Source organism: Adiantum capillus-veneris, chromosome 10, assembly GCF_014529385.1.
Source record: "Adiantum capillus-veneris isolate H3 chromosome 10, ASM1452938v2, whole genome shotgun sequence".
NCBI classification, from domain to species: domain Eukaryota; kingdom Viridiplantae; phylum Streptophyta; class Polypodiopsida; order Polypodiales; family Pteridaceae; genus Adiantum; species Adiantum capillus-veneris.
In genome coordinates, this window is record NC_140940.1 from 137,480,953 (window position 1) to 137,497,359 (window position 16,407).

At 39.9% G+C, this 16,407-nt stretch overlaps 1 pseudogene; it reads right to left on the minus strand.

Moving 5' to 3' along the window:
* Positions 1-1,419: 1,419 nt before the first annotated feature.
* On the minus strand, positions 1,420-10,588 carry LOC147449720 (uncharacterized; annotated as a pseudogene).
* Between the last annotated feature and the right edge of the window lie 5,819 nt (positions 10,589-16,407).

A 16,407-nucleotide genomic window follows, 5' to 3' on the forward strand; every position in this document is an offset into this window, starting at 1 on the left:
AAAATAAATGAGATCTGGCTAAAGATTATATCATAGATTTTTGTATGACTTGTGAGGGCTTGCACCTTAGAAATTCTTTGGAGTGGAGGGCAAGGGAATTGTGAGGTGAATGGGAGTCCCTAGGCTCCCTTATATAGTAGGCACGCTAACGCTCTATAACAGCCGGTAAATCCTACCAGCCTTCCAAGTTCTCTTCAAGTCAAATTGTCATTTTTTGTGAATGTGAAAATTTTTGAATTGAGAATTTTGTTAATTAACAGTATGATCACAAAAAACAAACCCGTGATTATGAAATTTTTGTAGCTAATTCTAAGTAGAATGAAAGAACCAAACTAACTCAAAACTAAATCTAATCAAAATGTTAATCTTAAACTAAACTTAAATACTTTCATTTAACACGATATAAAATCTAAACTTTGAGTTTCATAAAACTAAATATAATATTAAATCTATAATTAACCATGTGAAACTCTACATTAAAACAAATTTTGATAGTTCATAACCTAACAACAACCATTCATACTGGAAGAACGAATGCTCTATTTTGGTCAAACCACTCTACCATTTACCTAGCAATCTCTCTCTTGTTAAAAACTACCACATTTGTAACCCTTTCTTAGTTGGAAAATGGGACCCATCACCTTGGTTTGAAACCGGACTATATGAAATTTCAAAGGTGCAAGGCTACATAATTGAGGCAAATATTTCTTGAAGACTAGGCCCATGACCTTACTTCTCTCACCTTTGGTTAGCCACGTCTAGGTTTATTAATGCATCATCTACAAACACCTCGCAAGGCTTGCCAAATACTATTTTTCTATTTAGAAAGAAAAAGGCACAGTTATAAACTTCTTTAGGTTTTAGGTAAATCTCAAACATTTAACGGTATTTACACTAAAACTTGTAATGGTTTTCTTCAAGGCAAGCTCAAATTCTGGAACCCAGCTTAGATTTTAGAATGCTAGCGAGTCAAAAGACTCTAGAATCCATGCACGTGTGCGTGCGCGTGCACACACACACACACACACACAAAATGGGCTTATTGAGGTAAACTCATTACTATATTAGCAGGCTACTAATATGTGCGAGTTCTAACCATGTATTATATAGTTAAGATAAGATAGTTAAGATAAGCCACACTCTATTAATCTTAGAATTGCATTCCCCTCTCCAACAAATTTCCCAATCATTATGTAGAGATACCCCCACCCGCCCCTTTTCCCTCCCTACCTCTCACCCCCGAGTTTGAAACCCTTGATACAAGCCCAACCAAATCGGTCATCTCCACATCATCAATGATGCTAGCCTAATTAGTAGTGTACGGTTGTTTTTTAATAATTTTGTAAGCAAGGTGAGAGTGTTATTATTAATAATGCAAGAATTAATGTATGACTAGGCATTGCAAGATTATTAGCGTTGCTAGCTAATGTACTTTGCAATGCTGTCTATAAAACAAGCATGCTCCACTAAGTATGAAAACATCATTAGAACATTCCATGTTTGTGCTTCTTGATCATCCAAAATGATGCACTTGTCGCTAAGCTGTTGGCTTCGATTGCCAACATACTTCGGGGCACCCCAACTAGAGTTTGTATCATAGAAGAGAAACCCCACAAGAGAAGGCATATGCAAGGTTGACCATCCTACGAAAGGGCTTAGCCCCTCTCAAAGTTGTAGTTCTACGTAGTGGAACATTGATTGCAACATCTCACCCAATCCAAAGCTTCCAATAGTTCTCTTGATCTTGTCCACCACATAGTCCAAAGGGTTCTCACATAGCTCTTGCAATGTTGAAGACAAACTCAACTAGCAAAACCCATTCCCCATGCATCCCATATGGAGTCCCCTCGTCCTCATATCAATGGACATGCAAAAATCAACTTCTTGTCTCCCTGATGTTGAGATGTAGAGAGAAAGAGAGAGAGACGAGACAAGAGACACACCATATACGCTCCCAAAGACTGATTCATATTGAGGACAAGATACAAATATATAGGTGAGACCAAGTTGAGTAGAGTGAGCCATATATAGCTCCAACACCCCCACTCAAACAAAGGTCTGTAGCTTTGGACGAAAAAACCCTGGGGGAGTTCAAGGGAAAAACCCAAGCCCCTATACAATGTGAAAATATGAACCAGCGATGATGATGTGAAAGTAAATTGTGGATGTGAAAGCGAATTGTGCATCTATGTACAAATATTCAAGTGACTTAGAGATCACAATGTGCAAATGTGGAGTGTGCATAGTGCATGGTACCTAAAAGATTACAATGTCATATGTACAAAGCTATTACAATAGCAAAGAAGCTAATCTAGAAAGAGTGAGGTCGAAGCAACTCCAAGCTCCGAGCGCAAGAGGATGAAACGTGACTCGTTGAGGCCTTTAGTCAAAATGTCTGCAATCATCTGGTCACTTGGACAGTGTTCAACCATAATGGTTCCTTTGTGTACTTCATACCTGACATAATGATAATGGACAGCAATGTGCTTTGACTTATTATGTTGAACATAGTCTTTTGCAAGACTAATAGCACTTTGGTTGTCACACCGCAAGGGTGTGCTAGAAAGAGGAGAGTGACCAATATCAACCAGCATTTGTCGAAGCCAAATCAACTCACGAGCTGCAAGTGATGCCGCAACATATTTTGACTCAGTCGTAGAAATTGCAACACAACGTTGTTTCTTGCTAGTCCAAGAAACAAGACAACCATTTATAAAGAAGCAATTTCCACTAGTAGATCGCATAGATAAATGTGAGCTTGCCCAGTCTGCATCTGTGTAACCCAAAAGAGAAAGAGATTGCATAGAATCCGATGTGAGTTGTCGTCGATAAACTAAACCAAAATCTGTAGTGCCTTTCAAGTATTTCAACACACGCTTTGCAGCAGACCAATGCTTAAGAGAAGGACATGCAAGATGTTGTTCAAGATAATTAGCAGCAAACAGAATATCGGGACGAGTGTTCATACCAACAAACTGAAGACATCCAATCAAGTTAGCATAAGGTTGATTTGTGACAAGTTGACCGCCATTGTCAGAAGTGTTCTTCGTAGAGCTTGCAAGACAAGGTGTGTTGGCTGAATGTGCAGATTCCATACCAAATTTTTGAATAGTATCTGCAATAAACTTTGACTGTCGAAGGAATAAAATACCTTTTGTACGGTTTCGTTGGATTTGAATGCCAAGACACGAGTGAATCTCTCCAAGATCCACCATATCAAATGCAGAAGACAATAAATTTTTCACTTGCTGAAGAAATCCCAAATCATTGGAAACAAGGATGGTATCATCCACATAAAGAGCAAGAATCACAAAACTGCTACCTTGGCGTTTTATGTATAAGTTGGGGTCTGACGAGCAAGAGATGAATCCTTTAGAGGTGAGAAAAAGATCAAATTTTGTATACCAGGCTCGCGAAGTTTGTTTGAGACCATATAGTGCCTTATGGAGTTGAGCAACAAGGTCTTCTTTACCTGGAATAACAAACCCTTCTGGTTGTTCCATATAAATTTCCTCTTCCAAGTCACCATTAAGAAAAGCAGTTCGCACATCCATTTGATGAGCTTCTAAATCAAATTGAACAGCAAATGCCAATAAAACTCGAACACTTGTAATGCGAACAACTGGTGAAAAAGTCTCTTGATAATCAACACCAGCTACTTGGGAATGACCTTTTGCAACTAAACGCGCCTTGAACTTGCCAAAAGATCCATCTGCTTTTACTTTTGTCTTATACACCCACTTACATTTAATAGCTGTACGACCAGGAGGTAATTCAGTTAGTATCCATGTACCTTTAGAGATAAGAGAATCGTACTCTGCTTCCATAGCCTCTTGCCATTGATCCTTTTGTGGTGAAGAGATAGCTTCATCATAAGTAATGGGATCTTCGGAAGTGGAAAAAACATTATCAGCAATATCGTCATCATAAACATGACATGAGCCATGTTCAAAATCAATAGGCAGATCAACAAAAATATCAATATCATCATTGGCAACATTCGGAATGGATGGTTGTGAAGAGGAAAGTTGCTCTATAGGAAGAGTTTCATCTTCTGAAAGAAATGAAAAAGCTTGAAGCAATGATTTAGTATCATCAGAATCATCCATGGACCATGAACCTCCCATAAGCTGTTCGTTAAAAGTAGCATCACGATTCACAATTACTTTCTTGGAGGAAGGGTCATAGAATTTGTAGCTTTTGGAAGTGTCAGAATATCCAATAAAAATAACTTTAAGACCAGGAGCATCAAGCTTTGTTCGTGTTTCTTTGGGAACATGAATATAAGCAATACATCTAAAGGTTCGAAAATGAGATACAGAAGGAATGTCACCTGTCCATGCTGTGATGGGTATCTTACCAGAGGGTCCAGTAGTAGGAAGATGATTCTGAATAAATACTGCTGTCAAAGTAGCTTCAGCCCAAAAAACACGAGATAAGCCAGAATGAATCAGCATACATCTTACAGCATTGAGAATAGTGCGATTCTTTCGTTCAGCAACACCGTTCTGTTGAGGCGAATATGGAATAGTGTGTTCATGATGAATTCCACTGTCAGCACAGTAACTCACAAACTCTCGAGAAACATATTCGCCTCCATTGTCACTACAAAGCTTCTTAAGGCGACGACCAGTTTGAAGTTCCGCAGCCTTGTGGAATTGTTTGAAAACAAATAAGGCTTCAGATTTTTGTCTAAGTAGAAATACAGTCGTATACCTTGAGAAATCATCAATGAAAGTAATGAAGTAGCGATATTGTGATCTCGAAGAAGGTAGAGGTCCACATATATCAGTATGAACAAGATCCAATATGTCATGAGAATGAGTTGTATTTGAAAGAGGAAAAGGTTTGCGATTGTGTTTCCCAAGAGCACAAAATTCACAAATTCCCATATGAGGATGGGCTTTAAGATCCATGCCATGAACAAGATCACGACGTTGAAGATCAAGGAGTTTTGAGAAATCAGCATGAACAAAACGGTGATGCCATACTTTGCAATCATGATCACCTGGAGCAGTGACAACATTTGCTACAGCATCGTTGAGAGAGAGTTCAAACAAATTACCATTTCGAGGAGCAGTGGCTATAGTCTGTCCATCTTTCTCAATCCGGCATTTAGTATGATCAAATCCAACAAACAGACCAAGATCAACAAGTCTAGCAACTGAAAGAAGATTACGTTGAAGATCTGGTACATGTAATACTCCTCGCAAAATTCGAGTGGAAGAAGATAAGGTACCAAGATATAAGTCTCCAATACCCTTTACTTGACAAGTAGTATCATCAACAAGATAAACAACACGTTGAACTGGCAGTGGATGATAGTTATGGAGCCACTTAGGCTGATATGTCATATTTCCTGTAGCACCAGAATCGACAATAAAAAGTGATCCATCGCGTACATGAAGTATTCTGTCTGGAGCAACTGAACATAGGACGCAGCTTGTTTCTGGTACAATGTTGTTTCGATGTTCAGTAGCATATGCTCTATTCCGATCTGTGTCAAATCGACGCTTATAGCACATATGAGTGGGATGATCAGATCGTCCACAATATTCACAAGAAGAAGAAGAAGAGTCTCCAGATAAACGTGGTTGTTTTGTGGTAATATTGTGTTCTTCATCATATTGACGTGCCCAACAATCATCTTCAGTATGGCCATTTCTGTTGCAGTAAGAACATTGCTTATTAGGAAATTTGAGACGAGAGAAAATATTACCACGATGGCCACCTCTGCGGTTTCCTCGTTGAAATGGACGCCTTCGAGCATAAAAAGCCCGTTCCATCTGTTGTGACTCAGTCTCCTCATGTGAAATCATAGCTGTATCATGACTAGCATTACGACGTTCTTGACGTTGAGAGTATTCAATTAAAGACATGCAGGCTTGGTCGAAATCAAGACCATCTTTATTAGAGAGAATAGTAACAATGTTATCATAAGAAGAGTCCTTCACCGTATCAAGGAGAAGTGTAATCAGTTGCTTTTGTGGAATAGGATCACCGGCAGCAGCAAGTTGATTAATAATAGATTTGAAAGATTCAATATGTCCCGTCATGGCAGTACCAACTTCATATTGTAACTTGTTAAGCAACCCTCTCAAATAAAGTATTTCTGTGACAGATTTCTTCTGAAAGTTTGCAATAAGGTACTTCCATACGTCGTGGGAAGTAGGCAGTTGGTACATATCAAGCAAAAGGGAATCAGTAAGAGCAGAAAGAATATACCGACGAGCTGCTTTATCACGTCGTTGCCAATCCGTATAGGCAACATTCCAATCTTCAAATATAGGTCCTTCAGTGATAAGCACGTTATCATTATCCGTATCAACAGGCTCAGGCGGACAAACACGATTTCCAAGAACAACATCGGAGAGTTCATCGCCTTCAAGAATTAACAACATCTTTGCTTTCCAGCCTGGAAAACCTTGACCTTGGAAAGGAGGAACAGAACGCTGGCCAGAAGGAAAGCCGTTGACGAGAATATTCATAGCCATATCTTGTTGCGAGAAGACGTATAAGATAAGATCGCAGAATTTGCACACCATATATGGTGAAGGCCGCAATTGAGAATGAGAGAGATATGAGGACTGCGTTCTGTCAACGATAAACGTAAGAAGGATGCTCAAGGAACTTCCAAAGATGTGAGAGACTTCACCCAAAAAGGGCAGGGTAAAGGAGACGTTAATAATAAAAGAGTCCTCAAAATAGAGTGGCGTGAGACGCAAGATTGACCGCCACAATATGAATAGCAAAAAGCTAAATCTTCTCGAAAAAGTTAACGCCAAAATAAGAAAAACGATCGCGGACGCTTCACGAAGAAGTAGGACGAAGAAAGCTGCGTCAAGCTCAATTGCAGTAAAAACAGCATAACTTTCTGCTGCGAACTCCGATTGACGCAAACTTAGAACTCAAATCGAAGAGCTCGAGGAGACGAGCTTTTTCCGTTTCTCCAAATTTTGAGCAGAACAGCAAGAAAAATTGAGATGAAGTTCAGGGTGTCATCAACAAGAAAACGTAATCAACGATCAGATTGATTAGCAATAAACGTCACACAAAACACTAATCATATTCTTCTTAACACAAAACAACCACAATTAACAAGAATCAATGCTCAAAAATAAAATTTGTAGCAATTTTTGAATCTTACATGCGAATCGCATACACATACTGTTTTGTCACCATGAATTGAATCGGCGCATGATCGTTACTGCTCTGATACCATGTTGAGATGTAGAGAGAAAGAGAGAGAGAGACGAGACAAGAGACACACCATATACGCTCCCAAAGACTGATTCATATTGAGAACAAGATACAAATATATAGGTGAGACCAAGTTGAGTAGAGTGAGCCATATATAGCTCCAACACCTGACAACCCATGCACATTGAGCATTACTCTTGCAGAGTATTTGCAATGGCTCAATATTATGGGGTTATTAGATTTTCAAAGATCCTTGAAAGGGCACCTTGTAGAACAAGAGTGATGTAGTTTCTGCAAGTAAAACTTTAAATTTATGTTGCTTATAATTTTTATGAGCCTTTATGGCCATTGTTGTATATTATGGAGTGATGTAATTTATTGTGAATATATTTTGTAAATTTGAAAATTTATCATTAGGAAAATTGTGGACTCTCAAAAGGGCCCTATAATAACTTTGACTTTCTCCCTCTTGTCCAAAACGGGCACACGTTAATATTTTACAAATGAAATCAAAACTTTTTTGACCTTTTGGATTTAGAATATACTCATCGAGATCTATCCATTGATATATAGAATGACATCAGGTTACTTATATTCTGGAAGAATTCATTTTTTGATGTGACAACTCCATCTTATAAATGGAATCTCTCTCCACATTTTAGCTTTAGTGGGGAGGCCATAACTTCTACAAATCAATTCCAAATTTTTCAAACTTTGGGGATTTAGAACCTACTTTCTAAGATCTTTCCAATGATATGTTGGTTCATAGGGTTTTGACAAAGCATTTATGTACTTCACCCAGTTGCCCACTTTGGACAAGAGAGGCAAAGTCAAACCTCCTTATAGGTCCCCTTTGAGAGTCCAAATTTTCCCTTATGTAGTACAAGAGTGTATCTATATAGTGATGTGGGGTTTACTCTTGTACCTCCAAGGGTTTTTTCATCCATAGTTAGGAACCTTGTTTTGAGCGGGGATGTTGGAGCTATGTATATATCTCATTCTCATACTACATATAGGCTGGGGTCCCCACTATATATGTACACTCAATGTGTACATTCTACACACTTTTGGGGTATACATTTCTATAGTCCTCTCGCTTCTCTCCTACTCTCATCTCTGTCTTATTCCCTCGTCAACAAGTTACATGGAAAACTGGAAGTTGCAAAACCATAATCCACTAACATTATGCAGGTAGCCCTAAAAGGACTAAAATGGACAAACCAACATAGCCTTAATCTTGTTTAGAGCGTCAAACCTAACATCTTTACACATCCAATTGCAACTTGAAGCGGTCAAACCATTAGCCACTAATCTTAATTGACTAGTCCTAAGCGGATTGAAATGGACAAACCAACACTTCCCTAAGACGATTTAGAGAAATGAACTCTAACTCGCTTTACATGATCAATACTAAGCTGATTTACATGGCCAACTCCTAGCGCGGCTAGCACTCTAAATGGTTGAACCGTAAAACCTAATGTTAGCGGGTCGCCGCGAGACGGACGTCTGCAGCATAGCTCTTTTGTACTAACATCATGTCAATATGCAAGGAAGCGACTTGGGATGGGGCAGGGAGACTTAATGAGAGTGTCAATCTCACCAAAGTGAACTCAAGGGATAATCGTTCTACGACAAAAGCAAATCAACCACTTCCTAGTCAGACAATCAGTATGCGTCCAATCTCACCACTTAACGTCATCACGCCTTTTCGATATCCAAACAAATCCGAAATACCATGAAACTTAAGGAGAGGTATCACAACACTTATGGGCTCAATCCTACCAAGTTTTTTCACCATCTGGAAAGGTACATAAATCACGATCCATCACAAAAAATGTGCAAAAAACTGAAACAAAAGTACTTGGAAAGGTCTTCCTTATGCATACAAACACGTATCCATGGTCAAAACATCAAAAAATAACCACAAACAATACGTTGCGAACCACAACAAAATTGGAAATGATTACACTTAAATTGTAGATCGAGAGACAAGGAACACAATGTGCTATTCGAAATAGAATTCTGATTACCAGCTCAGGAGAAAAGAAGATTACAAGCTGTAGTCACAAGAAGCCTCCACAGTGCACGTTTTTACTTCCTTTAGCTAATGATACTTCTTTTTTCAAAACTAAGGGTTTTGACTTTAAAAGTTAGGGGGCTTTTCCATGGCCATCCGGCCTCTTACAAGGGTGTAGACTCAGAGAAATAAAGAGGGTATGGTCTAATCACATCATGATTACAACTCATCTTAGGCTGAATTACATGGTATTTTTTGAAAAAATAGAGTTTCCACAGGGTTCGGTGTGCATACGCCTCTATGCACATGTCTCCACCAAACATTCCCCCCTTCCTATTCATTGCACGTCCTCGTGCAAGCTTTCTCTGAGTGAGTTTACTTTACTGTCTTATTTTGAGCATTGCAGTGAGATTTTTGAATTTCTGAGCTCTTACTTCAATCTTGACTTTGGTTACCAGCTCTCTAAAGGGATTATTGCTGATGGTACTTTGGTAGGCGATGTGGCGGGCTGGCAGATCTTTCCTCATTGGATTGAATATGGAAGAGTCCACTTCAAAGAAACCTGTCATGAAATCTTCTTCGAAGGTCTGCATGTAATGAGAGGGCAAAAACATGTCTCTTGCATATAATCCCATGATAAAATTTCTGCTGGGGATTTCTGTCTCCATATTCCAACAAATACCTGTGTATTCTCGCCAAAAACTTGCCATGGATGCTCTGCTGCTTCAATGTCTCTGAAAGCTGTAATGCACGTGATGAGCATTTTGGCAATCTTTACAAGCATCTGACAAGTGAGATCTGGGATCTCTTTCATCATATTGATTACTCCTTTTAGAGTTTGCACCATGCAATGCTCGGATGGGGGATTGTTATTAAGCGGTTTTGTGATTATCGGGTAGTTCAACACAACCGGTATTTTGCTTTGCCAACTATAAAAATTGTCCCAAGATCGCCGTCTGTTGTTGATGGGGTAGTAAGTGGGATCGATCCTGAGATACTGGGGGGCGTTCCTGTAATATGTTTCATCAATTGGTCACTGATCAAACCATTTTTCCGCCAGAGTGGTTGATTGTCGAGGATGGCTTGAATTTGAAGGGCCGTAATTGAAATCTCTCTGTAGTCCCCTCTGCTATTTGGTTCAAGTTTGGGGAGCATCTTTTTCTGCCATAATCGAACTTCTTGTGGCATCAATGGTAGTGCGATCATCTCGTACCCATGATTTTTTGCTACCTCATCTGGAGTGATCATGAGGAGGGCAGTTGATTCCAGCACTTTTAGTTCATATTGCATATACGCCTTGTGTGAAGGGTCCTTTACTATTGAGATCCAGCACTGAATTTCATATTTTTCCGACTCTGAGGTGGATGTCATGGCTAGATCTGCAAATTCCTACGTGCCTTTTCCAATGCTCGTAGTGGGCATCTTTGTTTGATGAGTTTCAAACGCTGATTGTTTGAATCCTTCTCCCTGCTCAAATTCCCCTGGATCGTGCTGATACTTTGTTTGATTGGTAGAGCTGCTAATTCCCCTCTTGCCTCGGCCGTTGCCTCTTTAAGTCGTCGATTTCCTCATCCTTTGCCTGTTGTGGGGCCCTATGACCTACCGTCATGATCTGTCTGTCATATTTCTCTTGTTTTAGGGCCTCTTTCAACTCTTTGATTTCCTGGCTCAAAGAAGTAGATCCTGCAATCTTCATTGAAGAGGAGGGTGCTTCCTGTATGTCCAGGAGATGAGTTAGAGACCTGCTAACCCACTGCATACGAGCCTTGTAGCTTCTCATTTTGTGCCTTTTCTCTGGCTAGCTCCTCCTCGAGGTGTTGCTGTTTGATCTGCAATGCGGAGTTCGCCTCGTTGAATTGTTGTACTTCTTTGTAATATTATGTTTCATTCTCTCGTTTTCGTGCAACTCTGATTGTGCCTAGACTTGTGCGTTCTTTAGTGATTCGATTTGTTGCTTTAACTGCAAGGATTCTTCCCCTGCTCTAGATGCTTCTTTTTTGTTGTCTTCTAACTCCAACTCCTTTAGGTTGTAAAGAGATCTTTAACATTAGAACTGCGGTTTGATCTGCTCTAAGTGATTGTCAATGTCAAATGACTTAACTAGCTCCGCTCCTTCTTTTGTGGCCGCTTGTGTGCGTGGCGATCTTGGCCCATGCTGGTCCTTTCGGCTCTGATCCGATTGCTTAGTCACCTCAGCCTTTTGTTTCAAATCTTTTAAGGCATTAGAGGTTGTGGCAGGCTTTTTTCGTGACTCTGTTTTTTGATCCGTTTGTTGTTCCGTCTCTTTTCCTTCAACCCCTTGCTCTGACCGTGTTGCACTTTCTCCTTTCTCTTTTTTTGATGTCTTTGAAAGTGTCTCAACATCCTTGAGAGAACCAAGGTCTTGACTTTGTTGGTCCTGTGTGTTGTGTTGTTCCTCTCCTTGCGAGTGACTTTCCTCTTTTTTACTCTTACCAGACTCGTCATATGATTCTAGATCATTGACACGTGGCTTCTTTGATTCTTCTTGGTGCCTCTGCTCCATCTTTCGCTTGAGCTCATTGGGAATGCGCTGTCGCATGGCGCTGGCAATTTCCCATTTTTTTTCAGCTTCCTTTCTCTTTTGTTGCTTGATCCTTTCCAAAGCCTCTGTTTGCCTGCGTATTAGCGGAGCATTATCAACTTCATCGTCTTCTTTCTCATCATCCGCTTCTGTTTCTTGGGTTTGATGCCGATATTTCTTTTGGATCCTTTTCCTCAATGCCTAAGCCTCTTCCATTGTCCTCTTGGCATGAGTAATGGGGATAGCTTCTGCCAAATGTGCAGCCTTTTTCTTCAACCGGGTATATCCCTGTGTGTATGGGCTATCCTACTCGTCCTCCAAAGATTGGTACTCAGAAGGAGTATCTCTTGGGTGGGACTCCTCTTCTTGGCTACTCCGTTCATCTACCTCCATTTTCTCACTTCCAGAATCCCTTAGAGGTGCACTTTGCCTTGTCTGTTTGACTCCTGGGTTCGGCCTTGTAGAAGGTCCTATCACTGGTCTTACACCTCTTTTGGATCTGTGGATTAGATCTATCGATCATTCCCAGTGCTTGATAGGCTATCCGTGTGAGCATTGGTCCCCCGTTCATGTAAGCTTTACTTTTTTATTGCCCTTTATGTTTTCTTCCACAATCGTGTCAAGAAGATAGTTGTCAAAGTCGCAACTGACCACCCTGCCTTCAGCCAAGCCCATCGCCATTACCACTGCCCTATGCAACAAAGGTTCGGTATATCTAGGCAGCTTCTGCACCTTAAAATGTTGTGATATAACATGCAATGGTAGTTCCGTTTCGGAGTAGATCAGGTATTGATTCGTCAGCTTGTGGCCTCGTTGCTTCAAAAAGGCTTTATCATTGTCTACTGCCTTTGTTTTTTGCAATAGATTGTGCATCCCCTGCGGCAGGTGGAGGTCTTCATTGATAATTTCCGTTGTAATTTTTACCTTAATGAGACTGTCCCATCCTTGTCTGTCAGACTTGCTTCCCCATTGTATTGAATTGAACTTATGAGCTCGTGAGCTCGTCTAAAGTCTGTTCCCCAAGGAGGTATTCGTAAGAAGTTGTCGAGTTGTAGACACTTGACCCCTGCTTGCACTTCTGGTTTCTGGTGCAAAGTCCACATTTCCTATGGAAATATGGTGGTCTTAACAATTTCTTCGTCTGCTACTTGAAACCTTGCGATGAAGATTTTTGCCGAAATTGCTTCAAGTACTTGTTCGGTGAGGTGAGCTTTCTCATTTGATGAGATATCGGTTATCTCATAGGGTGCCACATTCCACTCCCTCTCTGTGCTTTCCTTCGAGGCATCCTGTTGCCAATTTTTTGCAAGTGAAATCAGGTTTTAGCCATTGATCAAAATTGTCAGAAAGTGTAAACTTGACCATAAAATGAAAAAGTGATCTTAACTTTGTCAAAACTACTCCCAATTTGACCAAATTTCACCACTGCACCTAGGATTACTATAAACACAAGACTGTAATGTAACAGATGGATCTTGGCAAAAAGGAACATGGATCGCGATCCATGTTGGGAAGCATTTGAAAATTCTAACTTTGGGAAGTTGCTCCTCGACATAAGGAGATGCTACTGAGCAATTTTCTCTGGATTTAGGGCTGAAGGTACATGGATCGCGATCCATGTTGGAAAATATTTTGTAAATCTGATGATGCCATCTGGTAGGGCTCATCTTGATTATGACTTGGTCCAAAAATCTTGGGATTTGGATCAATGGTTAGACACTTGGGCTGAATTTTGGAAATCATGTACATATTTAGAGATTTTTGGCTTTTTGAAGTGGATTTTGGGATTCCAATGGCTTGAAACTCCATGGCTTGGCTTTCTTGATCATACTAAATCAGATGGCATGGGTTTTACTTATATTGGCCAAAAAGGTACATGGATCGCGATCCACGTTGAGAAGAATTTTGATGCAGTTCTTGTGCAAATTTTTTCCTACAGGTTTTCCTAGTACACTGGTGAAAAAATTTCAACTTTGGACATGTTTTTCCATAGTTTGCCCCATTTTTTAGGTTATGGCCATATTTTTTCCATTTTGACCCAATCTGTTTCTGGTAACCACTTTTGGAGTCATGTTTTGCCTAAGATCTATCCTTGCTTTGATTTTTGATGATTTAGAGCTGTAGTTCATAGCTTTGCTTGGTTCCGTGGCAATTTCCCCCAGACATTGAATTCTTCTAAAAAGGAAAACTGAATCTTGTAAGTTTCACCATTTTGCAAGTAAACTTTTGCTTAGTTTTGATCCCATCACCATTCTTAGGTTACATTGGCTTGTTGATAAGCTTCAAGGAGAGTGTGAAGTTTTCCAAATTACTTTAGCAGTAATTTTGACCAAAAGACCATTTACAAAATGAAAGTAGCAATTGAGGTGGTTTTGATGATCTTTAGAGCACTTTTTGTGATCATTTTGCAACACGAGTACTGTTTGTACATTGTCCAGCTAGTGAGCCACTTTTTATCCTGATTTTTGCAAAAAGAAACATGTATCGCGATCCATGTTGGGATGCTTTTTGAAAAACCAGTCATAGGAGAGTGTTCATGACTCTCTATTGTTGCTCCTGTAGAAGTTTCCATGATTTTAGGGTTTGGGGAACATGGATCGCGATCCAAGTTCCATCCCTTTTTTTTTTTTAGCTTGGCTGATTCTATCAGTTAGTTGGGGTCTATTGATGAAATTTTTCTTGTTTTTGATGGGTTTTGGACTTCCTCATTGGCCTTGCTAGTTTGCCAATTTTGTGACCTTGTACTGCTTTGATTTTTTGTTATGATACTGTTGATGCAGTATGGATCACACACACATGCTCTTGCAAGGTTAATGATCATACCTGTCAAATATGGTGTAGTGAGATCCACTGAGATGGTCGCAGTGGGCAGAAGCAACTCCAAAAACTCTATGCTGCTTTGGATCTCTCTCTCTCTCCGAATGCAAATGACCTTCTGTTGCCCCTTTTGAATATATGATCTCAGTCTACCCGAAATGCCCCATTTATACTTACCTTCATTGCTCATATCTTGTTGTTCATATCACCTATGGTTCGAACCGTTCGTCATTCTGACACTCGGTTTTCAAAAGACGTTCAATCTACAGTTTTGATCCTTCAGAAGTTGGCTCAAAATTCATCTTGTGTTGAATTTGCCCATATTTGCCATGTTTGAAGTCCTCGCTTTAAATTTTTTGCATTTGCTTTCAAAAGTCAATTCTGACTTTCCTGCCTCGACTTATCATTTTTTTGTTGATTACCTGTTATTTTTTTCTTTTTTGTAAAAGAAAATTATTTACAATGATTATTAGTCGGCCAAAAATTAGCCAAAAATAGTGTTTCATCCCTTATATACATAATCTTATTTTGGTATTAGATGGTGATGGTATGGCTCATCATTATGCCAACTAAGAGTCTATAAGGCTCTGAAAAACTTGTGTTTTTTTAAAAAAAAAGGAAAGGAAAGGAAACGAAAAGAAAAGAAAAGAAGTAAGATGATAATCATGGTATATACAAATGATAATCCAGTCGCATTTCCCCCCTTCCTAGAGTGAGTCATCTGCCACAAACATGTATCAGAGTGCGTGGGAATAAAGCGCGTGTCTATGCATAGCCATATAGTGTGGCTCTATGATGCTGATGGAGGATATGCAGGGGAAAACAAAATGATGTACAAGAGATAGGTGCTGAACAATATGTTTAGTGGCTGTTGGTGGTGAGGTTCCTTGGAAGCTCCATGGTCTGAACAATAGTAATTGTAGAAGACGCGCTCTGTGTTTGACTATGACTTGCAAAAGTTTTGATACTGCCGCCGGTGGGGTTGCTTTTTGGCATTTTTTGGGTTGCCATCAAAATTGCTTAGGTATGGATCCGCTAGAAGAGGCATGGTGAAGGCGAGGTTGTTTTGGTTTCCATACCCATTTGAGTGTGTTTGGATGTCGAAGATAGTGGTCCATTGGGTTAGGCCGTTTGACAACAACGGTGGGCAATTTGTGGTGGTATAATTTCTGTGTAGGCATTGTAGGTTTACCTGTATTGGTTTGCCATTTAGGTATCCACAATTTTCTAGGCTTGGTTTCCATGATTGATTTCTTAACCCATATTTTCGTGACCATGGTGGTGGATGATCGTTGAGCTGCTGCATGTGGTGATGGTAGAGGTTCCCATACATGGTCAGTTTGTACAAATGGCGTGGATAAAGATTGGCCCTTGTGTTCGTTGAGTAAAATGTTGTCTTGCCAGTTTGGTGTGGCTTGATAAGTGAGCATCCATAGCACTCCCAGAATAAGTGCTTCGTTAAGATATTGATCTTTGACCACATGAAATTGATGTGGATAAAATGTCCCATCAATGTTGATTGGAAAATTTATGTGGCCTAGACTGTCCATAGTATCTTTGTTTGCGACTTTGAACCCCATAGTGTTGGGCATTAGAGGTTCCTTTGTGATTTTTTTGAAAGTGGAGTAGTTAACTACATTAGCTTTGGCCCCTGTGTCCACTAATGCTCTTTCAGTGGTGCCGTCGGCAAGTTGTAACTGAATGCGTAGATCCATTCCTCCTAACCATGTAGCCACCGTTTGTATGGATGCTATTAGAGAATTCTGAATAGCCACGTCCTGTTGTTCTTTCCTATGGAAGTTTGCTTGTTACCTGCGTTTTAATATTTTGA